This window comes from Podarcis cretensis, assembly GCF_951804945.1.
Source record: "Podarcis cretensis genome assembly, chromosome: 6".
Taxonomy (NCBI): Eukaryota; Metazoa; Chordata; class Lepidosauria; order Squamata; family Lacertidae; genus Podarcis; species Podarcis cretensis.
In genome coordinates, this window is record NC_137175.1 from 94,657,229 (window position 1) to 94,683,827 (window position 26,599).

Below are 26,599 nucleotides of genomic sequence, written 5' to 3' on the forward strand. Positions count from 1 at the left end.
AGACTCATCCATTCCAAAAAGCTTTTTGCTTTTGTTTTTAAATTGTCTATGATGGCACTGTAATTGTCATTATAAGATGGCCGGGGGATCCACCGAAATAATTTTCATCACATTGTGTCCTTTTCTGCTGCTTGTTTAAAGAGAACGACCACCACCACCCCCAAAAAAAAAAACCTCCATCTTCAGAATCTAATTTGAGAATTTTATCAAATAAATCCTGTTGTCTTTGGGAAATACATGTACTTTTTTCTAAGGGGGACGTGTGGGAAGATCAGTATACTAATTGTAATCAACCTCATGCTTTGGGACTGAATCTGTGAATGTAAACTGGATGGGCACAACATGGTTGCAAATCTCTTGCAAATGATCTACACAACTGATTGTAACCTCTGCAAAGAGGCATCCTGTTAATCTGGAAGGTGCTGGATTGCAAGGCTGTAGTTGGTGTTGAAGCCAGGAATGGTGAGCGCTACTCATGTTTAACACTTTTAAAAATAATTTTTTAAAAAACCAATTCTTCATTAGTGGCAGGGTGCTCATTTGTTAAAGAATTAAAAAACACTTGGAATGAAACACACGGTCACAAAATGTTGCGGGCATCGGGGAGGCCAATCTGTTGCTTGCTGTTAGTGTGGGTAAAAGTGCTATGTAATAAGTGACCTTTAGAGTCTGGTAACCATGTTCCACATATCACTATTTCTTTATAACAAAAATTATATACCACGCTGTCATCTAAAAATATTGAAGCAGTTTACAGAAATAAAACAAAACTGCAGGTGGATGCAGTGCTTGAGGTGGAGTCACAAAGCAATGAGTGCTGAGGAAATACAGAGTTTCTAGAATAAAATTGCTTCCTTGAGAAAAACCACACAAATTTTGCAGATTAAAAACTGATATAATTTGGGGAAGGGCTGTAGCTAGGTAGAGCATCTGCCCTGCATGCAGAAGAACCCAGGCTCACTCCCTCCATCTCCCTGGCAATGCCACCTTCCTGAAATCCTGGAGAGCTGCTGCCAGTCCGAGAAAACAGTATCAGCTAGATGGGCCACTGGATCTGACTTAGTATAAGGCACCTTCCTATGTCCCTATGATAAGCTTGAAAAACTCTCAGTCTCCACTGGTCCCATATCAAATTATTTTCCTCTAAATCTTGAGTGATTTTTCTCTCCCCCTGTTTCATTTGATAGTCTGGGATTTTATAAGGGTCTGCCTTACTCGCACCTTAGCATTTCTAGGTAGGAATGAGCAAAAAGGTAAAAAATGTTGAGAAGAGTGATGTACTTTCAGGGTGTGTTTGCGTGTGATGGTTTAACTAAAACCATGATTGCGTGGTTACTAGCTAAACAAGCCAACCTTGTGTGAATTAATATTTGTGCTATGGATTTGTTGTTATTGTTCTGTCTCTGCATGTAGATCCATCGTTTCACAAAGACTTGGATGGGTTGTAAGTTACAGGCACACACAGAGAAGATTGGTCAACAGGGAGAGAGGAGTAATGGGAAGAGCAGGTGGTGCTCAAAATAAATAAAATAAAATCCCCATTTGCTTCCATCATTCTTGCTCTCTGCTTCCCTGTCAACCTCTCACCCATCCTTCTCCCGTTTAGCTAGGAGTCAGTGTGCCTTCTGAGCCAGCTGCAGTTACACCTGCTGCCATGTTGGTTTCCAGAGTTTCCTCAGAATTTCTTCTGTGGAATCCAAGAGGGCAGCGGGCAGCCCTGGCATTTGCTCCACCATTCCCTGCCAGCTTATCAGGCAGGGTTGGGAAGCGTGCCTTTCTTCTTATCTAAAAAGCACAGACAGTTTGGCAGCAGGTGTGCTACTGTGCATGCTTGGCTGGAGCCAGTTCGGGTGATGCTTAGCTGAACGGAGAATCTATTGCTGCACAACATTTTGAAATGGGGAAAATAAACAAAAAGGAATCCTTTCCTCAGAACATCTGGCAACTTGTGGTGGTGTTGGGAGAGTGCAGAATGATGACAGTGGCAAAGAAGAGGGGACAGTTGTGCACTGCCAGTGGAGCATGGGCGGCACTTTGCCCGGGTCCTCTCAGTCCTGCCACATGGCTCTTTTCAGTGCGTAGATGTTGCAGTTTGATCAAAGAACAGAAATTAAACGCATATCACAATGTATCTCTCATGTGAGTCTTTGAGTGCTCCAAGCACCTTTTTAAAATTCTGAGTATCGTGTACCTGTAAAGCAGAGCTTTCCAAACTTTTCATGTTGGTGACACATTTTTTTTTAGACGTGCACCATTTCACGACACAGTAATTCAGAGCAAACCAGAGGTTAAACTGACCCCTTTCCAGCCCCGGGAGGAGCGCGGGGACTGTTCACATGACACACTTCAACTGACACACTAACATGTTGCGACACACAGTTTGGGAAGCTCTGTGGTAAAGTAAGAACTCTGTGAATGTAACATGGCCGTAGGCAGGATTTATTTTAGGGTGGCAGTCTTTATGTGGGGGGCAGGTAGAACTGAGTTATCTGTGATGCCATTGTTCAGTTAGTTAAGTATATTTATTTATTTACTTGATTGGGGGGGGGGGGCAGCTGCATTCCCCTGCGCCCCCTGGCTACGTCCATGGTATGTAAGTGGATATTTTTCTCTGTTGCTGTTGCTTCTTTCCTCCTTTAGCAATGCTCCTACTAAACAGTTACAGCAGGCGCTTCTGTAACTTTACTCGAAGGCCAGTTTATATTAGGGATTAATACGGATTTTTAATGTTATTCTTGAGCACCAACATGAAATGTGTGTGACAGAATTGTCAGCTTTAATGGGGTTTTTTTGGGGGGGGGGTAGAGATAATCTAGGGACGCAGGTGGCGCTGTGGGTTAAAGCCTCAGCGCCTAGGACTTGCCGATCGAAAGGTCGCGGTTCGAATCCCTGCGGCGGGGTGCGCTCCCGCTGCTCGGTCCCAGCGCCTGCCAACCTAGCAGTTCGAAAGCACCTCCGGGTGCAAGTAGATAAATAGGGACCGCTTACTAGCGGGAAGGTAAACGGCGTTTCCGTGTGCGGCTCTGGCTCACCAGAGCAGCGATGTCACGCTGGCCACGTGACCCGGAAGTGTCTCCGGACAGCGCTGGCCCCTGGCCTCTTGAGTGAGATGGGCGCACAACCCCAGAGTCTGTCAAGACTGGCCCGTACGGGCAGGGGTACCTTTACCTTTACCTTAGAGATAATCTGCTGCCACCACCAAATATTAACAGTTACTCTTGCTGTTTCTTTCTTTTTTCTAGAACTCCCTCAGTTAAGAGACAAGTCAGGTGCATTAGACAGTTCAAAGCCTCTTCCCACATCTTTACAGCGTGATTTCATCCCAGAAGAAATCTTTGTTGCACTGACCTCTGCTGCCAACCCAGTCCCCTGTCCCAGTGTTTTAAGACCCCCCAAGAAAACAAAAAGTATAAAAGACTTTCAGGTGCATAAGTTCATTTCCAGTCTATGAATATTTGCTTTTTAAATATGCCAGGTGCACATAGACATCAGTATTTTAGGACAACGCTTTGCAAGAGAGAGCATTCCTGTATTTGGAACATGGCGGCATGAGAAATGCTTCAGAACCTGAAGTTCACTGAATGGTGGGGGAGGCAAGAAACAGTAGTTGGGCCAAAGAACTGGCACTGTCAGGCAACTTAGAGTTTTATTAAGGAGATTTTAGTACTTCAGCTTTAGTTACTTACCATACATATCACAAACTACTTTCAACAACAGAAACTTTTGAGATTGGTTCAGTAAGAAAAAAATAAGCATGCTTTGGGCATGTTGTATAAATAAAGAACCCATCCCTTTATCGCATCTGTCTTTTGCATCTTCTCCTTCCTGGTTTTGATGCATATTTCACATACATCTCTTGCCAGCTCATAAAAAGGCTTCAGCTAAGTCTTAGAAGAAACAGCTGACAGGGTCTCACTGCTATGTGCATTTGTGTGTAATGTGTCATTAGGCTTATCAGTATTGGAGATGTAGTCTTTGCTTACCACCTGATCCCGAAGAACCTCTTGAACCAGTCTTTTCTGTTCACTCTTCAGGGGTGCATTCGTACTACTGATGGGGTCTGGCAACATCCTGTACGCAGAAACAAGTTCCGATATCTGATAGAGCATCCGATTTGCCTCACAGGAGCTGGAAGGTACCGTATTTTTCACCCTATAGGACGCACTTTTCCCCCTCCAAAAATGAAGGGGAAATCTGTGTGCGTCCTATGGGGCGAATGCAGGCTTTCGCTGAAGCTTGGAGAGCGAGAGGGGTCGGTGCGCACCGACCCCTCTCACTCTCCAGGCTTCAGGAAGCTATCAGAAAGCCTGGGGAGCCCGCGGGAGTTCCTGCAGGGCTCCCTAGGCTGCGGATAGCAGCCTGTCGCCCGGCGCGTGGGGCGCCCTGAAGCAGAGCGCCCCGCGCTTCGGGCAGACATCGGGCAGCCCCACATGCTCGGGGGAAAGCGGGGAAGCACAGCGCCGCCATCCCACTGTTCCCCGACCTGGTTTGGATTCCCCAACTTGGTTTTGGGGGGAATTTTTTTTTTTTAATTTCATATTTATTAAGATTTTTGAATACAAATGCATAAATAAAAATTACTTATATCATAACATAATTTCGTCTCTTCTTTGGACTCCCTCTCATCTCCCGCTCCCACTTACATCGTTGCAAAAGATTTTTTCCAAGCAAATTACCCACTTGTTTACAATATTTATCACCGCTCATTTAGATAAAATCTAACAATTCTCCAAAATAAATTTATATTTTCCTTATTTCTCACTTATCATCAAAATCAAATCTAATTCAATGGTAGGCAATTATTTATGATCTAGCATCCTTCTTAACATTCAACCAAATTACAGTATTTCTGTAAATAAGTCTTAAATTTCCCCCAGTCCTCCTCAACCCTCTCTTCTCCCAGGTCTCGGATCCTGCCAGTCATCTCGGCCAGTTGCATATAGTCTATCAGCTGCATCTGCCACTCTTCCAGTGTGGGTAGATCTTGAGTTTTCCAATTCTTAGCAATGAGTATCCTTGCTGCCGTTGTTGCATACATAAAAAATGTTCGGTCCTTCTTTAACACCTTCTGGCCGACAATACCCAGAAGGAAGGCCTCTGGTTTCTTAGTAAAGGTATACCTAAATACCTTCTTCAGCTCATTATATATCATTTCCCAGAAGGCCTTCACTTTAGGGCAGGTCCACCAGAGGTGAAAGAATGTTCCTTCATGTTCTTTACATTTCCAACATTTATTATCAGACAAATGGTATATTTTGGCAAGTTTAACTGGGGTCATGTACCATCTATATATCATTTTCATTACATTTTCCTTCAGAGCATTACATGCAGTGAAGTTCAACCCGGTGGTCCACAACCTTTCCCAGTCCTCAAACATAATATTATACCCAATGTCCTGAGCCCACTTTATCATGACCGATTTAACCATTTCATCTTGTGTATTCCATTTTAGCAGCAAGTTATACATTCTTGACAATACCTTAGTCTTTGGCTCTAGCAATTCTGTTTCCAACTTCGATTTCTCCACCTGGAACCCTACCTTTTTATCATTTTTAAAGACTTCTTTAATCTGAGCGTAATGTAACCAGTCTCGCACTTTATCCTTCATTTTCTCCAAACTCTGCAATTTCCAATTGTCTCCATCTTTTTCTAATATTTCCCAATATTTTGGCCATTTGGCCTCCATATTGGGGGGTTTTCGGGCCTTAGCTTCCAGAGGTGAAAGCCACCTCGGAGTTTTGTTTTCCAATAAGTCTTTGTATTTTGTCCAGACATTAAATACTGCTTTCCTGACAATATGGTTCTTGAAGACCCTATTTATCTTAACCTTGTCATACCATAAGTATGCATGCCAACCAAAAGCGTTGTTAAAACCTTCCAGATCCAGTACATCAGTGTCTTCGAGAAGTAGCCAGTCTTTTAGCCAGCAGAAAGCTGCGGCTTCATAGTACAGCTTTAAGTCTGGCAGGGCAAAGCCCCCTCTTTCTTTTGCGTCAGTTAGTATCTTAAACTTAATTCTGGGCTTTTTGCCCTGCCAGACAAATTTAGAAATATCTCTCTGCCACTTCCGGAAACACTCCGTCTTGTCCATAATCTGCAATGTTTGAAACAAAAACAACATTCTTGGCAATACATTCATCTTAACAGCAGCAATTCGGCCTAACAAGGAAAGCTTCAATTTTGTCCAGCTATCCAAGTCTCTCTTAATTTCCAACCAGCATTTTTCATAGTTATCCTTAAATAGACTCAGATTCTTTGCTGTTATATTTACCCCTAGGTACTTTACTTTTTTAACCACAGTTAATTCTGTTTCTCTCTGAAACCGTTCCGACTCTGTATCTGTCAGATTTTTTCCCAGCACCTTAGTTTTCTGTTTATTTAGCTTAAATCCCGCCACCCAACCAAAATCTTGAATCAATTGTAATACTCTTATTGTACTAGATTCTGGCTCCTGCAGGGTCAGAACCAGGTCATCTGCAAAGGCTTTTAGTTTATATTGTTTCGCTCCGACCGTTTTGAGGGGGAAATAAAGGGAAAAAAATTTTCCTTTATTTCCCCCCCAAAAAACTAGGTGTGTCCTATGGGTCGGTGCGTCTTATGGGACGAAAAATACAGTAATAGAATGGAATTAATAGGGGCCTGGCACGTCACATGCCTCTTTGCAATAACCAGTAGCAGTCCTACCTAGGATTTGGGAGGCACAGTGCAAGGCTGAAGGAGAGTGCTAGGGAAACGTCCATTAAGTATGTTAGACGAGAGTGGCTAACCCGAGGTGATGGTGTGCTTGGAGATGAGCAGGAATGCCCATGAACCAAGCTATGACCTTAGAGCAGCTTTTGCTAACTTGTCACCCTCCTGATGTTGTTGGATGCAACCCCTATCAGGCCCAGCCAGTTCTGCTGGTGATCAGGGATGATGTGAGTTGTACTCCAGAACGTAGGAGGGCACCTGGCCGGGGAAGACTGGCCTAGAGTCTGCACTTCGGCCTGTTTCCTCATGCTGCTGCCTGCACCCACAGAGCCAAACCATTCCAGTGCACGGGAGGCTGCGTATGTTGCTCAGCATTCAGCAATCTGGCTCTGTTTCACACTTGGGTTTAACTTGTGGCGCACTTGGCAAAAGCGGTGGCCACCACTGTTTGAAAACCAGCCCTTTCAAGACCCTCCTTGTCAACACATTGCTCCATTTTAACTCAGGGATAGGGGGAACCTTGAAGGAGTTTGCCTTCCGCTGAGAGTAATCCGCTAGAGGGTAGATGTTGGTGGTTGGTAGACCAAAAGTGGCTGGGGGCAGAGGCAAGAAGCAGGCAGGTCTTCTCTCTTTCTTTTTCTGTCATCCCCTTTCTCTTTCTCCACCTCTTCCCATCAAGCAATCTGTTGCTCTTGGAAAAGATCTGAACTGATTGGTTGCAGTGCACTTCCCCCCTCTTTTCCATTGTACTGTCCGTTTTGAGACCACCACCACCATGATTTCCCTCCTCCTTGCCAGAGTTCTCAACTGATCACTTGCAGAGTCTGCTTCCCCCCTCTCTCTCCCATCACTCCATCTGGCTCCCTGCCCCATTCATGTCTCTGAATACCAGTCACCGGGGAACAATAACATGAGAGGACTGCTGGACTCATAACTTGCATGTGGTCTTCCCATAAGCATCTGATTGACGCACCTTTTGGGGTTCATTTCAGGCAGCAAAATGTTTTGGGCCAGCATTGGTAATAGCCAGGGGTTATTGAATAACAAGTAAGGTCCTTGCAGACTGGAGGCAATGTTGTCCCCATCTTCAAAGAGTGGGGGAAAGAAGACCCAGGTAACTACCAACTAGTCAGCTTGAAATCAACACCAGGAAAGGTCCTTGAACAGATAATTACCGTATTTTTCGCTCTATAACACGCACCTGACCATAACACGCACGTAGTTTTTAGAGGAGGAAAACATGAAAAAAAATATTCTAAACGAAACAGTGGATGTATGATTTTTGTGGTTCATGCTGTGGCCACAGACATGTGAGTTTGGGGTAGCCCAATGCAAAAATCCTGAGGATCCATGTGGATCCGTGCTTTGTAACCACGTTTTAAGTGGGGAGGGAAGGAAAAGCACTCATGTGTGGGGTGTGTGGAGAAGGATGCTGCTAATAATGCAGAAGAGGGGTATAAGGGGAGAAGGCTCCTCTTCTCTCCCACTTTGCTCCTTTAAAACAAGCAGTCTCTGCTTCTCTCCCTCCTCCCTGGCTTAGAGAGCTGAAAAGCTTTGCTGCTATTTAGCGAGCTGAGTGGGGAGGAGAGAGGGACAGAGAGCACTGTTTAAAGCAGCCAACCAGACAGGAGCCGCTTACACCCTCTTTGCTGTTTCAAAGCGAGCCACGGAGGAGGGAAGGAAGGGGAACCATGGATCCTCTGCTCATGACTGCAGCAGATTCCCGCCCCCCCCCCCCCCCGCCGGCATTCGCTCCATAACACGCACAGACATTTCCCCCTTAGTTTCTAGGGGGGGAAAAGTGAGTGTTGTGGTGCAAAAAATACGGTAAATAGTTGGTCTGTGAACACTTAGGAAAGAATGCTGTGATTACTAAGACCCAACCTGGGTTTCTGAAAAACAAGTCATGCGAGACAAATCTCCTTTCTTTTTTTGATAAAGTTACACACTTGGTGCATTAGGATGTAGTGTATCTTGATTCAGTAAGGCTTTTGACACAGTCCCCCATGATATTCTTGTGGAGAAGCTGGGCAAAGTTAACTGATGTGTAGCTGGTTGACTGATTCGAAAGAGTGCTCATGAATGGTTCCTTGTCATGTTGGGGAAAAGTTAAAAGTGAGGTGCTGCAGGGGTCTGTCCTTGGATGAAGAAATTGAGGGGAGGCTCATCAGATTTGCACGTGACACCAAACCGAGAGGGGCAGCCAAGACAGAAGACAGAACCAGGATTCAAGATGACCTTAACAGATTGGAGAACTGGGCCCAGACTTACAAAATGAATTTCATAGGGAAAAATGTAAGGTTCTAAAGTTGTAAGGTTCTACATGCAGGCAGGAATAAACAAATGAGGTGCACAAATATAAGAAGGGAGACACCTTGTTTGCCAGTAGTATGTGTGAAAAGTATGTGTTGGGTTGAAATAAATGACAGACGAATGACAAGTGTCATATGGGAGGCATCTCCCGAGCATGTCTCGGGGAGTCCCTTTTATTGAATATTACAGCATTGCCACATATGTGCTTGTTGCAGAATTGGACAGGCGTGAAAACCTCCTTATTAAACTATTACTAGTGATTGATATAGCAAGACTTAAACTATTACTAGTCATTAATATATAGCATTCATCCGTAGATGTGGTCAACCAAACACTAAGAACAGGTCGGGATGCAATGTCTCATGAACTCAATGTGGACTGAACATTCTAGGGTGATGAAGGAATGTCTCAGCTTAAAATGGTTTAGCCAGAGTCATGTGTAGAAGCAAAACTTCCCATCAGGTCTAGGGGTCTTAGTAGATCACAAGATTAACATGTGTCAACAGTGTCCTACAGCAGGGAAAAAAGAAAAAAAGTGTGGGGAAGCTAATTGTATTCTAGGCTTCATCAACAGTAGTGTCCCAATCGAGTGAAGTCATAAAAAAGTGAAGTGCATGGAAACGCCATTTACCTTCCCACCGGAGTGGTACCTATTTATCTACTTGCACTTTGATGTGCTTTTGAACGGCTAGGTTGGCAGGAGCAGGGACCAAGCAAGGGGAGCTCACCCCGTCACAGGGATTCGAACCGCCGACCTTCTGATCAGCAAGTCCTAGGCTCTGTGGTTTAGACCACAACGCTACCTGCGTTCTATTCTATTCTGCCTTGGTCAGATCCCACCTGGAGTACTGTGTCTACAACTTAAGAAGGCTATTGACAAGCTGGAATGTGTGTAGATGAGAGCAACCAAGATAATCAAGGGTCTGGAAGCCAAGCTTTATGAGGAACAATTGAGGGAGTTGGGTATGTTTAGCCTGGAGAAAAGGAGACTGAGAGGAGGTATGGTAAAGGTAAAGGTAAAGGTAAAGGTACCCCTGCCCGTACGGGCCAGTCTTGACAGACTCTGGGGTTGTGCGCCCATCTCACTTAAGAGGCCAGGGGCCAGCGCTGTCCGGAGACACTTCCGGGTCACGTGGCCAGCGTGACATCGCTGCTCTGGCGAGCCAGAGCCGCACACGGAAACGCCGTTTACCTTCCCGCTGGTAAGCGGTCCCTATTTATCTACTTGCACCCGGAGGTGCTTTCGAACTGCTAGGTTGGCAGGCGCTGGGACCGAGCAGCGGGAGCGTACCCCGCCGCAGGGATTCGAACCGCCGACCTTTCGATCAGCAAGTCCTAGGCGCTGAGGCTTTAACCCACAGCGCCACCTGCGTCCCTTCTAGGAGATATGATAGCCATCTTCAAATATCTAAAGGGCTGTCACATGGGTAGGACTCCACCAAACCTGCTTGCATTTCTCAGAGAATATATTCACACAAGTTGCTTCATGGTCAAGTTGCTTCTCCCTAAATTCAAACTGGAAAGCTCTCTCTGAACTATTTCTTGTGCTCCCCTTATTGCTGATAGGTGCTGCATTGCAAAGGCCATCAATGAATATTAAAGTTCATTTGTCAAATCCTAAGACTTACCAAGCAATGCATTAAACTAGGGATGGTGACCCCTTTGTGGCATCCATGAATTAAACAAAGCCACAGTGATAAACCCATTCAGAGTAAGTTCCAAACAATAGGCCCTTGAAGGTGCTTCAGTTTCTTTCTTTGTGTCTCAAGCAAGGTATGTACACAGCAGGAGTTTATTCCGATTTTAGACACCCTGGACAAGAGTGTGTATTCTTTGCTATATAATTCCCACCTCCTCTCTTTGACTTGCCAGTGGAAAAGGAACTTACACTTTTGCAAAAGGCGCCTCTTTATTGGATCAAATCCTTGTGGATCTGAAGGTCTGGGAAAAGGTAAGGGGTTTCCAGTACCAATCACAATGAACACAGTATTAAATATTATTATGTATTGGGTATTTAGATGTCTTCCCTGCAGGTAATATGCTTGCTTGTAGGCAGCCAATCATGCATCACTTTATTTAGAATCATAGAATCCTAGAGTTGGAAGAGACCACAAGGGCCATCGAGTCCAACCCCCTGCCAAGCAGGAAACACCATCAGAGCACTCCTGACATATGGTTGTCAAGCCTCTGCTTAAAGACCTCCAAAGAAGGAGACTCCACCACACTCCTTGGCAGCAAATTCCACTGTCAAACAGCTCTTACTGTCAGGAAGTTCTTCCTAATGTTTAGGTGGAATCTTCTTTCTTCTAGTTTGGATCCATTGCTCCGTGTCCGCTTCTCTGGAGCAGCAGAAAACAACCTTTCTCCCTCCTCTATGTGACATCCTTTTATATATTTGAACATGGCTATCATATCACCCCTTAACCTCCTCTTCTCCAGGCTAAACATGCCCAGCTCCCTTAGCCGTTCCTCATAAGGCATCGTTTCCAGGCCTTTGACTATTTAGGTTGCCCTCCTCTGGACACGTTCCAATTTGTCAGTGTCCTTCTTGAACTGTGGTGCCCAGAACTGGACACAGTACTCCAGGTGAGGTCTGACCAGAGCAGAATACAGTGGCACTATTACTTGCCTTGATCTAGATGCTATACTCCTATGGATGCAGCCCAGAATTGCATTGGCTTTTTTAGCTGCCGCGTCACACTGTTGGCTCATGTCAAGTTTGTGGTCAACCAAGACTCCTAGATCCTTTTCACAGGTACTGCTCTCAAGCCAGGTGTCACCCATTTATTGTCCTTAAATGTTTATTGTCCATTTATTGTCCTTAAATGTTTTTCTGCCTTAGGAAGCTAAAAGTGGCTTGTGCAGCCATTCAGTCCCTAATTAGGACTGCTTCTGCTAATGTTTATCAATGCATTCATTGACTCATATTATCACTGCAGCCAGTAAAGGGCAAGCTTGATATGGCATAGGAAGAGTGTGAAATTCCTCTGCTTACTGCAGCTGTAGGGCAGGGCTCTGAATTCAAGGAAAGCAGCAGTCTTAGCATGGTGTTGAATTTCATGTTCCTTGTCGGATTTGTTTGTGTGCGTGTGTGTGTGTGGGTGTGGGTGGGTGGGTGTTTTCACCAAAATTACCACTGCTAATTCACTCCTCTCCAGTTTGTGTGAAAGGACACAAGTTATGTGTTATCTTTTTTCTTCTGTGTGGAGAAAAGCAGCATAGGGGAGGGCAGAGCAAGTCTTACCAGGCAAATTGCTCAGGGGGAAAAGGTTGAGTATCCCCACATCACTCATTACTTCAGTCAAATTTGGAGCCTCCAGAAGGAGCAAGGGTTGACTTTCTGTAAGTTATAAATAAATAAACTGTGGTACCCTTCCAGTGCCCACGATTTCACATCTCGTTTGGTCCTAAAATCGTTAGGCTTTCCGGGTCATGTGGCCAACATGACTAAACGGCTTCTGGCGCAATGGAACACTGTGACGAGTGCCAGAGCGCACGGAAATGCCATTTAGCTTCCCGCAGCAGCGGTACCTATTTATCTACTTGCACTGGTGTGCTTTCAGACAGCTAGGTTGGCAGGAGCTGGGACAGAGCAATAGGAGCTCACCTTGTTGCGTGGACTTGAACTGAGCATACAGTCCCTGAGAAAGCTTTCAGGAAATTATGGCATTTGTCCCTTCTCCTGCTAGATGTTGAATGAGGAGATGGCGCTGTTTGGTGGAGAAATCCTCCTTCTGAGACAAGAGCCCCTCACGGTGACTACTAATCTGCAGAAGCAATGGGTGGACCTGGGACTTGTTGTGCATGGGCGTCACAAGACTCTCAATGGAAGGATGCCTGTTGAGTTGAAAATGCTGGAGAGAATCAACAAGCAGTCCACTCTTCTCTGTGAGCAGTACCGTTGTAGTAAAGTTAGTCTTATTTAGAAAATTATTCTTTGCCTTTGGTGGTGGCTGCTTTGCCTTTGGTGGTGGCTGCTTATAATGATGCCCATCAAAGAAGCCTTGGGTTTGCACCCAATCAGTTGATTTTTGGAAGGCTTCTGAATACCCCTCTCTCAATGCTTCGAAAAGAGTGGGAAGGTTCTGAGGAAGAGATAAAACTGCCTTCTGTTAGTGAGTATTTTGCCCAATTAAAAGGAACTCTGGCAGACATTTGGCAACTGGCCAAAGAGAATTTAGAGAACGCCCGATTAGATCAAAAAAGAGTACATGATGCCAAAGCTGTGTGCAAACAGTTTGAGGTGGGGGATCAGGTATGGATTTTAAGACCGTCTCGCCCCCACAAGTTAGATGTGAAATGGCAAGGTCCTGGTGTTGTGGAAGCGAGGCTGAGTCCTGTGCGTTACCTTGTAAAATGCAAGGAATTGCACCCCACTGCTCGCGAGTATCATGTTAATTCTTTGAAAGAGTGTGTTGAACAAAAGATCTCTGTGCTGGCCATTTCGCGGAGCCAGGAGGAGGTGCCTGCTTCACCTGTGGATCTTTTAACTGAATACAAACAGGCTGGAAGTATTTCTGATGTATTGCAGCTGCCGACTTTAAGTGAGACTCAGGCTAAAGAGCTCTGTGAGGCACTGCAACCTTATAGCAACACATTTAGCACCAAGCCTGGTAAGACTCACTTGGCTCAACATCATTTTGCTACGGGGGACACTCCCCCCATTTCCTCACGTCCATACCGAGTTGGTGAGGCACATGCGCAGAATATTGAGACTGAATTGAAAGAAATGCTGGAGTTGGGAGTTATAGAACCTAGTAAGAGTGCTTGGGCTTCTCCCATAGTACTGGTTCCAAAACCAGACGGATCTATTCGTTTTTGCATAGACTATCGAAAAATTAACCTAGTTACTGTCCCTGATGTGTTTCCCTTACCTAGAATTGACACCTTGATTGAGAAGTTGGGACGGGCGAGATTCATCACTGTCATGGATTTGACAAAAGGGTATTGGCAAATCCCGCTGTCCCCAGAAGCTTCTGAAAAGTCTGCTTTTGTCACTCATGTAGGCTTGTACCAGTTTAAAGTGCTGCCGTTTGGATTACGAAATGCTCCTGCAGCTTTCCAACGGTTAATCAACTCCTTGATTCATGACCTGAATGAGTTTTGCTGTGCTTATTTGGATGATCTAGCAATTTTTTCTGAATCGTGGCCAGAACACCTTAAGCATGTGCAGAGAGTTTTGGCCCGGTTGCAAGAGGCAAACCTGACTGTTAAAATATCAAAATGCCAGTTTGCCCAAGGGGAAGTAGTGTACTTAGGATTTAGAGTGGGGTCAGGAAACATCAAGACTTTAGAGGCCAAGGTGCAGTGCATTCAAGAATGGCCTCGCCCCATCGTGAAGAAGGATGTGCAGTCTTTTATCGGGTTGGTGAATTATTATAGGCGCTTCGTCAACCATTTTGCAACTTTAGCTGCTCCGCTCACCAACCTTTGTAAGAAGTCTTTGCCAGTTAGAGTAAATTGGACCAAGGAGTGCCAAAGGGCCTTTGATTTGTTAAAACATGCCCTTATGAGTTCCCAGGTCATGCTGGCCCCAGATCAGAGACGTCCGTTTATAGTGCAGACTGATGCCAGTCAGACTGGACTAGGAGCAGTTTTGCTCCAAGAAGATGAAAAAGGAAATTGGCGTCCCGTGGTTTACCTGAGTAAAAAGTTGATCACTTCTGAACAAAATTATTCAACCATAGAGAAGGAGTGTTTTGCTTTGGTCTGGGCTCTGACCAAACTGCGTCCTTATCTGTGGGGTAACACCTTTGAGGTTCAAACTGACCATTCTCCACTGTGTTGGCTGGAAAGGGTAAAATCATCCAACCAGAAATTGCTTAGGTGGAGTATGGCCCTTCAGGATTTTCAGTTTAAAGTCACTCACATTGCAGGAAAGAGCAACGTTGTTGCTGATACTTTGTCTAGGATGTACCAATCTGTTCCATGAGATGTTATTATTGAGTATTGCCTAAGAACTGTGAAAAATCGGATTAGGGGGGTGCTGCTAGTAATGTATGTTTTAAAAGCTGCTGGAGCCCCCTGGACCGGATGATCTACCTCAGTATGTAAATAATTTTCTTTGATGAAATTATGGGACTTCACCCTATAATTTCATCTTAGAGGGGAGGGTGTAGTAAAGTTAGTCTTATTTAGAAAATTATTCTTTGGTCAAGCAAAGGGAGTGAAGCCTTGTGGGAGTTTCATCAGCCACAAGGACCCTGGGAAAGAAGTGTGTATCTTTAAACTCTAGACTAAATGGCTCCTTAGTTGAAAGCTTTATGGGAACCAAGGAAGCCTTGATTTAATGAAAAGATCTAACACCTGAGTTTGAGGGTGTAAACATCCCCCCTCAGTGATGCTATCTGTCCTTGAATTGCTTGGGAATGTGTCTCTGGCTAATTTCCACAGAAGGGAGGAAACCCTTTGATTTAAAGTTTGGATTCCAAATTGGCCCAGCTGTCAAGGGGTAAATTGATTGACCAGCAAGCCGGTCATTGGTGTATTCAAAAATAATTTGAGTCTTATGATTGGCTTGAAAGTTACGATGCCTCATGCGAATTGTGAATAAAGGATCAGGGAATTGTTTGAGAAATTGCGCTCTCTGCCATTGCTCTGCAATCCGCATAGAGGCCCGGCTCTGATGTCCCATCTTATCAGCCGTCGTTTTGTCTTTTGAAATGGAGATCTTCAAAAGCCTTCAACTTGCAGAGTCCTAAAGGTTTCAACTATCCTATTGTGTGTTAGAGCTTGTGAGTATGTATAGCTAGTTATACTATGCAATGTTCTTATTTTCTTATCTGTAACGTTCAAAAGAGTGCCTGCTATTCTAGCATGTTTTTATGTTATTTTTAAAATAAACCTTTTAAGAATGAAACTGTTTTAGTTTGTGTGCCTTTCCGGAGGGAATAGCTAAGTCCTAGCCTTACGCTTGGTTACGCTCTACCGTAGAACTTCTGCCTGCAAGTCTGTGGATGCAGCTTGTGGAACGGGGGGACAGCCAGGTTAAATGGGTCACAGCCTTCTCCCTGGGTTGTGGTTCTGGGTCCCCTGGACATAGGGAGTGGTGGCAGCCCTACCGGGTCGTGTTTGTTCTGTTCTGAAAAAAAGTAATTCACCCGCCAACCTTGTCCTGGGCGTCCTAGTCTGGCCGGAGAGCAGAGACAGGAGAAGGGAGGGGCAAGCGGTTGGGGGTGAGCATTACTACAACCGTATAAGGATTTGTGGAGATAACGGTGCGAAACAGCTGGATTTTTCCAAAAAGATTTTCTTGAGCACCTCTGGCAAAGGAAATTGAGAACCTTTTCCTGATACAATTCATAAGAACATAAGAAGAGCCTGCTGGATCAGGCCAGTCGCCCAGTTAGTACAGCATCCTGCTCTCACAGTGGCCAACCAGATGCCCATGGGAAACAAGCAGAACATGAGCTCAAGGGCACCTCTCCCGTTCTGTGGTTCCCAGCAACTGGGATTTGGAAGAACTGCTGCCTCCAACTTGGAGGTAGAGCATAGTCTTCACGGCTGGTAGCCACTGGCAGCCCTCCATCACCGCCTCCTGGGGAGCAAGTTCCATAGTTTGTGCACTGTGTGAATAAGTCCTTTCTTTTGCCTGTCCCAAATCTTCCGACGTTCAGTTTCATTGAATGGCCGCAAGTTCTAAAGTTACAAGAGAGAGAGGGAGAAAAAACTTCCTCTCTCCATTTTCTCGATGCCACGCATCGTTTTATAAACTTCTATTATGTTGACTCTCACTCGGCGTTTCTCTAAACCAGGCACCCCCAAACTCGACCCTCCAGTAGTTTTGGGACTACAGTTCCCATCATCCCTGACCACTGGTCCTGTTAGATAGGGATGATGGGAGTTGTAGCCCCAAAACATCTGGAGGACCACGTTTTGGGGGTGCCTACTCTAAACTAAAAGGTTCCAAAGGCTGCAGCTTTTCTTCGTAGGGCAGTCATTCCAACCCTTTGCTCATTTTGCCCACCTTTTTCTGATCCTTTTGCTTTTTAAGATGAGCCAACCAGAACTGTAAACTGTACTCCAACTGTGGTTGCACCGTAGATTTGTATAACAGCATCGTTCTGTTGGACAAGCAGAAACACTTGCTTACACTGGCAAAACCATTGCCTTAGCATGGTGTTTCCACCCCTTAGGTTTGTGTTTAACTCGAATTGCCTTCCTACATCATTTCTTGTTATTTTACATTTTTTTTGTTCTCTCCAGGATCTGCTAGAATTTTAACGTCTTTGATCAATAGCTTGGAAGACTGGAGCTTCAAGCTGCTTGCCAACAAGCAAAAGGGTTCCATGCATGAAACGGAGTGGATAAAATTTTTCCAGACAGTTTCTGAATGGATAGCCCAAATAGACGATCTCTTGAGCTTCATTGGTTCTGGCGACACTGTAGAGCAGTGTTTCCCAAACTTGGGCCTCCAGCTGTTTTGGGACTACAATTCCCATCATCCCTTGCCACTGGTCTTGCTAGTCAGGGATGATGGGAGTTGTAGTTCAAAAACAGCTGGAGGCCCAAGGTTGGGAAACACTGCTGTAGAGGACCGAAGGCTTAGAGCATTTCATAGCTTGTAAGATAAGATGATTTTCAAAGCTGTTTGCTTTGCTTCTGTAGAGCACTTGTATCTGGACAGATAACAATCTTTTGATAGAAACTTTCAGATGACAGAGCCCTTCACTTCTGAGTCATCAGTTGAGATCAGATGGTTGGGTGGAGACACATTTGAATAACTGTTAACTAATAATTTTAACAGAATTTTGAATTCAGCAAGAGTTTAAAGTGCAGCAATATTGGCACCCACCACTGACCTCTTCCTGCCCCAATCAAAAAGCTGGCAGGGGCTCTTTAACCCCTCCCTCTGCCATGAACAGTGAGAGGGGGATAGACGGAGCTCTCCCTTTCCTTGCAGCTCTTGCTTTTGCTGCTGGTCACACTGAGACTGCTGCTAGTCACAAATACAAGATGGGTGACACCTGGCTTGAGAGCAGTACCTGTGAAAAGGATCTAGGAGTCTTGGTTGACCACAAACTTGACATGAGCCAACAGTGTGACGCGGCAGCTAAAAAAGCCAATGCAATTCTGGGCTGCATCCATAGGAGTATAGCATCTAGATCAAGGCAAGTAATAGTGCCACTGTATTCTGCTCTGGTCAGACCTCACCTGGAGTACTGTGTCCAGTTCTGGGCACCACAGTTCAAGAAGGACACTGACAAATTGGAACGTGTCCAGAGGAGGGCAACCTAAATAGTCAAAGGCCTGGAAACGATGCCTTATGAGGAACGGCTAAGGGAGCTGGGCATGTTTATCCTGGAGAAGAGGAGGTTAAGGGGTGATATGATAGCCATGTTCAAATATATAAAAGGATGTCACATAGAGGAGGGAGAAAGGTTGTTTTCTGCTGCTCCAGAGAAGCGGACACGGAGCAATGGTTCCAAACTACAAGAAAGAAGATTCCACCTAAACATTAGGAAGAACTTCCTGACAGTAAGAGCTGTTCGACAGTGGAATTTGCTGCCAAGGAGTGTGGTGGAGTCTCCTTCTTTGGAGGTCTTTAAGCAGAGGCTTGACAACCATATGTCAGGAGTGCTCTGATGGTGTTTCCTGCTTGGCAGGGGGTTGGACTCGATGGCCCTTGTGGTCTCTTCCAACTCTATGATTCTATGAGGCTTGGACTAAAGAGCCCTTTGGCTCAGTAGTGGATCAGTATGGGTCAGCTATGTGGAGCCCCCCTCCTGATGCCATTGCTACACCTTACCTGGAGGGGAATTGGTCCAGCTGCACAGCCCCACCCTCACTGCCGTTCTGCCCTACTCTGCCACAGCTCTGCCCCAACACACCCTCCTGCTTTGGCTGTGTCACAAGTCTGGTGGACACATGCAAGAACCTCTGTCCCCGACACCTTTGCTTTCTATTTGCAAGAGGATTCGTTTTTATGCAGTGTCAAATTTCTACTAGGCTCAGATGGAAATGCCCCACTCCATCGCTCAGCTCTCCACAACCTCATTCCCACCTCATTCTCTTGCATATGTCAAGGGCCCTCAAGAGCAGTCAATAGGACAAATAGACAGGGAGGCACAGCAAAAACCTATGTTACGCCATGCAATTTTAAAAGTCCTTTGTCCATGTCTTGGCTTGTACGGGAGAGAGCAACAAGGCATCTTTGGATTGCTGGGGTCCAGCAAAAAAATTGTCATCAATCCCTGTAATATTGAACCATGGAAGTCAGACAGATGACAACTGGTGAAGACAATTATTGCCATTGCCAAAAATGATTTCCCCTGTAATCTTGGCTCATCTCTTGTTTTCTTACCATGAAAGAAAAGATAGAAGAGCTCCATGTCTTTTCTCTCATGAATGCAATAAAGTCTGGAAGATGTGATTCTGAGAAAACCGTTATGAGGAAGAGCGTTCAGCAACCCTTGCCAAATCAGTGTTTCATCCTTTGAAATGGAAATTATACTTTCAGCTTGACCAGTGTATGGAATTTTATTCTCAGCTTAGAATTTGGGGCTTCTTTGAGCCCATTTTAATAATGATTTTGGAAGTTAAGAGTCTAAGGTAGCATCTGGTCCTGATCTAATTGGCTATGATGTTGTTGTTGTTGTTGACTGAATTGTTTCCTTTAAGGTTGGTACCTGAGGATGTGTTCAAGAAGATTCAGCAGTGGATCCTGACAACCTCTAGTGGTTCCGAGAAAGAAAATGATCAGCTCAGCCATGAAGTAGGTGTCCTGGTGTTTTTCCAACTTCTAACAGCAGAGGCACACTTGTTTCAAACTAAAATGGAAGGCAAACTTCACTCTTAAAACACTCTAAATGTAAGCCTTTTTATGTGTACGGTAATAATTACCTGTGCTCAGAGGAGGCCCTCCTTGTGTTTCTGCATGCGTCACTCTTCCGAGCGTGTGTCTTGATTAGAAGCAGCCAATCCCAAAGAAGTAAGTCAGGCAGAGAGAGAAGATGCAACCTTTTTTGAAGGCCAGCAGTTCTGCTGCGTGTCTGTATTGAGAGCAGTTGAAATGGTCAATTTGCAACTGATGCAGAATTGGAGAGATGTAGATTTCTATAGCAAAGCTAAAAAAACAAAAACATAAAAAGTGGGCCTTGTTGCAGGCTAAGGATAGGTCTTGGATCTGAAAAGCTCCCCCTTTCTTCTTCCTATATGATGTCTGTCTTGTACATGTACAGAGAAAAAAGGTAAGTCCCTGGGACTTGTTCCTGTGCAAGCAGACCTAGGATTTCAGCCCTAGTGTTCATGCTTTGACTTTGTAGTACAGCTTGAATCCACCTTGCTCTAAAAACAGTAATGTTTCCCTCACAAGGCTGCTGGAGGATGAACACACATTTTTATTTATATGTGGTATAGATGTAGATGACCAAGTACTGAAGGAGGTTTTTGTGGCCCGGTTTGTTTTAGTGCCTCAGCCCCACCTGTTCCACTTGGTTCTACAGGGAACCAGGCAGAGGGCCTTCTCGGTAGTGGCACCCGCCCCGTGGAACACCCTCCCATCAGATGTCAAAGAGATAAACAACTACCTGACATTTAGAAGACATCTGAAGGCAGCCCTGTTTAGGGAAGTTATTAATGTGTGACATTTTAATGTATTTTTAATCTTTGTTGGAAGCCGCCCAGAGTGGCTGAGGAGACCCAGCCAGATGGGAGGGGTACAAATAATAAATTATTATTATTATTATTATTATTATTATTATTATTATTATTATTATATTAAAATGGACACAGGTAGTGCTGTGGGTTAAATCACAGAGCCTAGGACTTGCCGATCAGAAGGTCGGCGGTTCGAATCCCCACGATGGGGTGAGCTCCTGTCAACCTAGCAGTTCGAAAGCACATCAAAGTGCAAGTAGATAAATAGGTACCGCTCCAGTGGGAAGGTAAACGGCGTTTCCGTGCACTGCTCTGGTTCGCCAGAAGCAGCTTAATCATGCTGGCCACATGACCCGGAAGCTGTACGCTGGCTCCCTCGGCCAATAAAGCGAGATGAGCGCCGCAACCCCAGAGTCGGCCATGACTGGACCTAATGGTCAGGGGTCCCTTTACCTTTACCTATTATTATTATTATTATTATTATTATTATTATTATTATTATGCTGGTGTTGCCTAGGAGATGTTTTGAGATGAACTGGGTATCCTTAGGCAAGCTCAGCCCTCCCTTGCAAGATTAGACACAATAATATTGACCTATCTAGTTGCTGTAAGGATTGCCATAAGATGATGTATGTGAAGCATTTCATACACTCTGAAAACACTCTATGAATACTAAAATTCATCTGGGTTATTAAGCAATCCTTCTGGGGACTCTCCCAGAAATCTAGGCAACAAAGCCCAAACCAGGATTGCAGGCAGCAAACAGATACTATTCCATCTCTCTAGATATGAGTCAGCCGAGAGGGAAGCAGGTAACGTTCTTCCTGGCATGAATTTGCCAGAATAATGCTCATCAGAAAAGCTTGCTTAGAAAATGAAAGATTTTGTGTCCTCGATGAAATGATTATTATCACTATAATTATAATTGATGTCAAGAAGAATGGCACTGGGCACTTCAGACAGAGTGCTCCATGCGCACATTCTCTCAGTAATCCTGATCAATGCTGTTAGTTAGGATTAGTATTAAAAGGTAAAGGTACCCCTGCCTGTACGGGCCAGTCTTGACAGACTCTGGGGTTGTGCGCCCATCTCACTTAAGAGGCCAGGGGCCAGCGCTGTCCGGAGACACTTCCGGGTCACGTGGCCAGCGTGACATCGCTGCTCTGGCGAGCCAGAGCCGCACACGGAAACGCCGTTTACCTTCCCGCTGGTAAGCGGTCCCTATTTATCTACTTGCACCCGGAGGTGCTTTCGAACTGCTAGGTTGGCAGGCGCTGGGACCGAGCAGCGGGAGCGCACCCCGCCGCAGGGATTCAAACCGCCGACCTTTCGATCGGCAAGCCCTAGGCGCTGAGGCTTTAACCCACAGCGCCACCTGCGTCCCTGGGATTAGTATTATCATTCTCATATTTCAGAAGGTAGAATGGGGACGGAGGCTGAGATAATGGGTTGACATTTTTCAGGGCTTCCTAGAGAATTCACAGAGATAAGATTTGAAACAAGTAATTCCTGGCTTTCAAATAGCCCCGCCCCCTTGCCTACAGTTAGTTGCCCCACTTTTCTCATTTGTAAACTTCAAATGCAAATGGTCCTCATGACAGAAGGAACGTGATGAAACTGGCTTTCTCATATTGAAGTGGCATTGCTGTGACGTAACCTATTGCTGTGGCATCATGTATTTCCTCAGCTGTTGCAAGGAGATGGTAGCGACGATAACACGCCAGAAGATGGTAAATCTTCAACCAGATGCAGAACATGAATTGCAACAGTTAGAGAGGATCAAGGTAAGCGAGACCAAATGTGGTCTCTTGCCCTTTGTGCCTCACTGTCCAAATCCGTCCTACTGTTTTGGTTTTGAAGTTGGTCATTGAATAAGTGAAATAGTTCCTCGATTGGGTCACTCTACTTGTTCTAAAGCCTTCACAATATTTCAAACCCTGAGATGGTCTTCGTTGCTGTTCCCGCTGCTGCTATATTGATTATGGTGATGGTGATGATGTGAATTAATCAGCTGCTGTTCAAAATTAAGTATTTTTTCCATAACACTGCCATATTTATTACCCTGGAATGCCTTCAAGCCTCAGCACAGTGCACAAAGGCTCTCTGGAGCAAGGGAGAGGACTTCAGCTGCTGGGCACTTCTCAGTGTTGGGGCTGAAGGCCGTCCTTCATTCGCAGCCTCTGGTGAGCTTTGTAGGTCAGATGGGGATGTCGGATGGCAGCCAGTCCAGCGATGAGAAGAGAGTTGCTGTGTGATACGGCTTCAGCCGCCATCATTTTTATTCTCCCAGAATACCCTTGGGCACGACATCAGAACCCCGAGGCATTCTGGGGTGATAAAGATGTGAGTGTCTCTCAGCAGCTTCAGCTTCTTTGCTGAGCACTGGACCAAAAAGGAAACATTAAGCAAACAGAAAAGAGAGGATCAGCCGCTTTGACGGGCCTTCTCGAGCCCATGGCCCCACTGTGCCAAGTGCTGCTTCTGGGCCTGGGTCCTTGCACGCATAGTTCTGCAGTCCCATGGCTGCATGTAAGCAATGGCAAGCATTTTTCACATTCTCTTGTGGGCAGCTTTCCAGGGTCCTCATCCAGGGGTGGATGGGGCCGCAGGCGAAAGAGGACAAGTGGGATTCTTGTGACTCTTAACTTTTGCAGAGTAGGCATCATTCCAGCCACACAAAAGCCAGATGGTTCTACATTTGCGGTTAACAAGCTGCCATCAAAATTTCTGTACTTCTTGGCACATTGTGTACCTCTTGCCTACTTTTAAAGATGGCTTGCTCACAGTTGCCCACGGGCAAAGCCGTGCGTACTTTTTAAAGCCCAGCCAATTTTCAGTCAGGTGGTTTTTCTTACACAATGTGAAATTTGAACTCTGTTAACACTGCCGATCCGGGCTGTGGTGACCCTTGTTCAGGAAGTTCCAGGATCCAGCCTGGGCCGGCGCTGTTAAGGGGGTACCTAGTTGGAGTGGAGGAGAAAAAGTCTGCAGTTGAGCCCAGTAGTGTCACAGAAATCATGACGGCGCATGGAAGGTACCCCCAATATTTCATGTTCCTCCCTAGGCAGGAGGAAGAAAAGGCTGAAAATTTGTGGTAGTGTCAATTATGGCAGCTATCAGCAAGGGAGGATAGGAGTCTCATGTTTCTGTGAGCCATTTTTGTGAAATAGATTGGAAAAGAGAAGTGTGGGCTGTTTGAAGGCATGCAGTAAGGTCTGGGCCACTTCAGGCTGAGTGGGGAGGTAGGCTGAGGCTGGGTTGTCTGGAAAGTTTCAAGTTGGGTTGGGACAATCGTGTCTCTCTTTGGCCCATGTCGCTTTTGCGACATCACTAGGGATGTTGGAGGATTCCGATGGAAACGGAAACAGGTGCAAAAAGTGTTGCTCTTCACATCTTCTTTCATTTTCAGGACCAGGTTCACTTTGTGTGAATGAAAGCAGCATTGACTGACACCACTGTTTGTTTTTTCCAAATCTGTGAACGTTACATAATAACATTACAGAAACCTGATTGCCTTCCTGTGAGGCAATTGCAACTTCACTTTCGCAAGGCACCTACTGTTTCTTAATGAAACAGTTCCCATAACCTGGAGTTTCTCCAAGCCTTTTAATCCCTGCCAGTCATGTCTTCTGCAGTGTGCAAACTTTTTTTGCACAATATTGTGTGTTTATACAATCTGCTGCTACTACTGCATGCTGGGAATTGAAGTGTGCCCACATTGACATTAGAAGCCTAACAGAGCAGGCCTAACCCTGTCTTATCAGAAGTAAATCCTATTGAGTTCAATGAGGCTTGCTCTCAGGCAAGGGGGTTCTAGATGGGATTATTTATTTATTGAATTTATATCCTGCCCTTCCTCCCAAAGAGGTTCAGGGCAGCAAATTCATAAGCCCTGTGATATGAGAAATAGCTGGTTCCAAACAAAAAGGAAGTTGGAATGAGTCTTAAGAGCACAGGCTAGACTCCTAACTATGTCTACTCAGAGGTAAGTCGCATTGAACTCTATTGTGTGAAAGCCAGCCTCATTTGGTGGAAAGGCAGGAAACAAATATAACAAATAAATAGGTTCTAGTAATCAAATCAGTCTGATAGCTGTGCAGTTCATGTCAGAATTCACAAAGACTGTATTCCTGGGTGGGATATTGGGATTTTGGAATGCTGGGTCTCTCTGGAGGAGATGTTGCATAGTGATAGCGATAGGGGCAGGGCATTGGCCCAATGGGACTTCAAGTTTAAGCGGGCCTTTAATAGTCACCCCTCTTAATCTCCATTTATGACAACAGTACCACTGAGAATGTAAAAAATAGTGTTTTTCATTGGTGGGTGTTACACAAACACAAGCAACCATTTCCGTTCCACCTTAAAAGGGAGCAGGTTGTTGTGTCACAGCCTGCGTATTTCCTGTTCACAGGAAGTTTATGTTTTGTTATATAGCTGTTGTTTTTCTCTCTGTGTCTGGACATCGAAGCAGGCAGTCATGTTTTCTTTGTTCTGACCAATGCTGAATAAAGTTGTAAATATGCTCTCCTGAGTGCATCTTTTGTTGTGCGAACTCTGCTGATAGAGCGTGCACGAGCTCTGGAATGTGGCAAGCTATTTCTGAGGCTCGTGTCGCTAATTGACTGATACTGCGTTTCTACAAGAGATCGATGGATCAGACGCATGACGGCGTGGGGGCATGATGGCCTTTGTCTCCCTGGCAGTATCCCAACAATCTGCAATTAGGGCAAGGGTTTTCCAACCCAAAGGCTGTTACTCCCTGGGCAGCAAATACATGGACCTATCGATGATAGTACAGGCGTGAAAGACAGGTCACAGTATGCATTTGCAGGGAAGATAATGGCTGGGATTAATGGTGGACCTCTCAAAAATACTTGTCCCCCTACAAAGTCCAGCTCCACCTACTGCCCATTTGGGTTGGGAAGCTGAAATGGAGAGCCATATGCTAAGCAAAACATTGTACAACTTAAGATGTTTGGAAGCGATTCCTCTAAGCGTAGTTCAGCATAAGCAACTCTGTTTGAGCAACTCTGTTTGAGCCCTCTGGAAGAGCACCACAGGGCAATTGTTTTTACAGTGGTACCTCGGGTTAAGAACTTAATTCGTTCTGGAGATCCGTTCTTAAGCTGAAACTCTTCTTAACCTGAGGTACCACTTTAGCTAATGGGGCCTCCTGCTGCCGCTGCACGATTTCTGTTCTCATCCTGAAGCAAAGTTCTTAGCCCGAGGTACTATTTCTGGGTTAGCGGAGTCTGTAACCTGAAGCGTCTGTAACCTGAGGTACCACTGCATTTCCCTTTTGGTGATTGGTTGCTTCTTTCTCTCTCTCTTTTTCCAGACAGAGTGCTTGGATTGGATTGAAACCTGCAGCCTCCTCCTGTCTTGGATGAAGACCACTCCCACCACTTCAGCCAAGAAGACCTGGTTGGCCTGTTTGGGTTAGAGGTACTGGCAGAAATAACCTTTGGTGTGACTGGTGGTGGTGGCGCAGGGCTCTCTTCTGGCGCAGGGCGATATCTCAGAAGGAGAATTTCACTAGCAGCCTTTTTGCAGGTGCTTCAGCTGAAACGACAGCTGCCTCCTCGTCCGGAGCAGAGAGTGGAGAGCTCCTCCACCACCGAGGTTGTGCTAAATACGTTGTGCTAGCGCAATGGGATTCCCCCTCCCCTTGGCATCCCCAAATCTGCTCTGGAAGGTTGGGGGGAACTAGAGGGCAGGCTCTGGCAGAATGCTTGGCTTGGCACTACTTTGAATACAACCCACCATCTTCCCCCCTCTCCACCCATAGTCAGAAATGGAATGTTACTGCAGAAGTTGTCCCAGATGCCTTTCTGTTCCTTTGTTTCTGCTCTTAGTAAGTAAATATGTGTAGCCACTTCCCCATCATTACTACTCCCCGAAGGTTGCAAGAATCAAAATGATAGGCTGTACCTAAGGCAGGCTGGGGAGAGAGATGGTTTGCTGTTTGAAGGTCTTTTCATTCCCGCCCCCTCAATAA

General features: G+C 45.4%; 2 long non-coding RNA genes across 3 annotated transcripts; both read left to right on the forward strand.

The window, feature by feature from the left end:
• The first annotated feature begins 1,339 nt into the window (after positions 1–1,339).
• On the forward strand, positions 1,340–4,130 carry LOC307218909. Of its 2 annotated transcripts, none has more exons than XR_013840113.1 (3): positions 1,340–1,508; positions 3,243–3,424; positions 4,035–4,130. It is a non-coding gene; the product is annotated as an uncharacterized lncRNA (long non-coding RNA). The 2 variants fall into 2 exon arrangements; XR_013840114.1 differs by lacking the exon at positions 1,340–1,508 and adding an exon at positions 1,699–1,813.
• An 18,042-nt stretch (positions 4,131–22,172) lies between these two features.
• On the forward strand, positions 22,173–26,225 carry LOC307218920. Its single transcript, XR_013840137.1, has 3 exons — positions 22,173–22,385; positions 25,940–26,046; positions 26,155–26,225. It is a non-coding gene; the product is annotated as an uncharacterized lncRNA (long non-coding RNA).
• Positions 26,226–26,599: the final 374 nt, after the last annotated feature.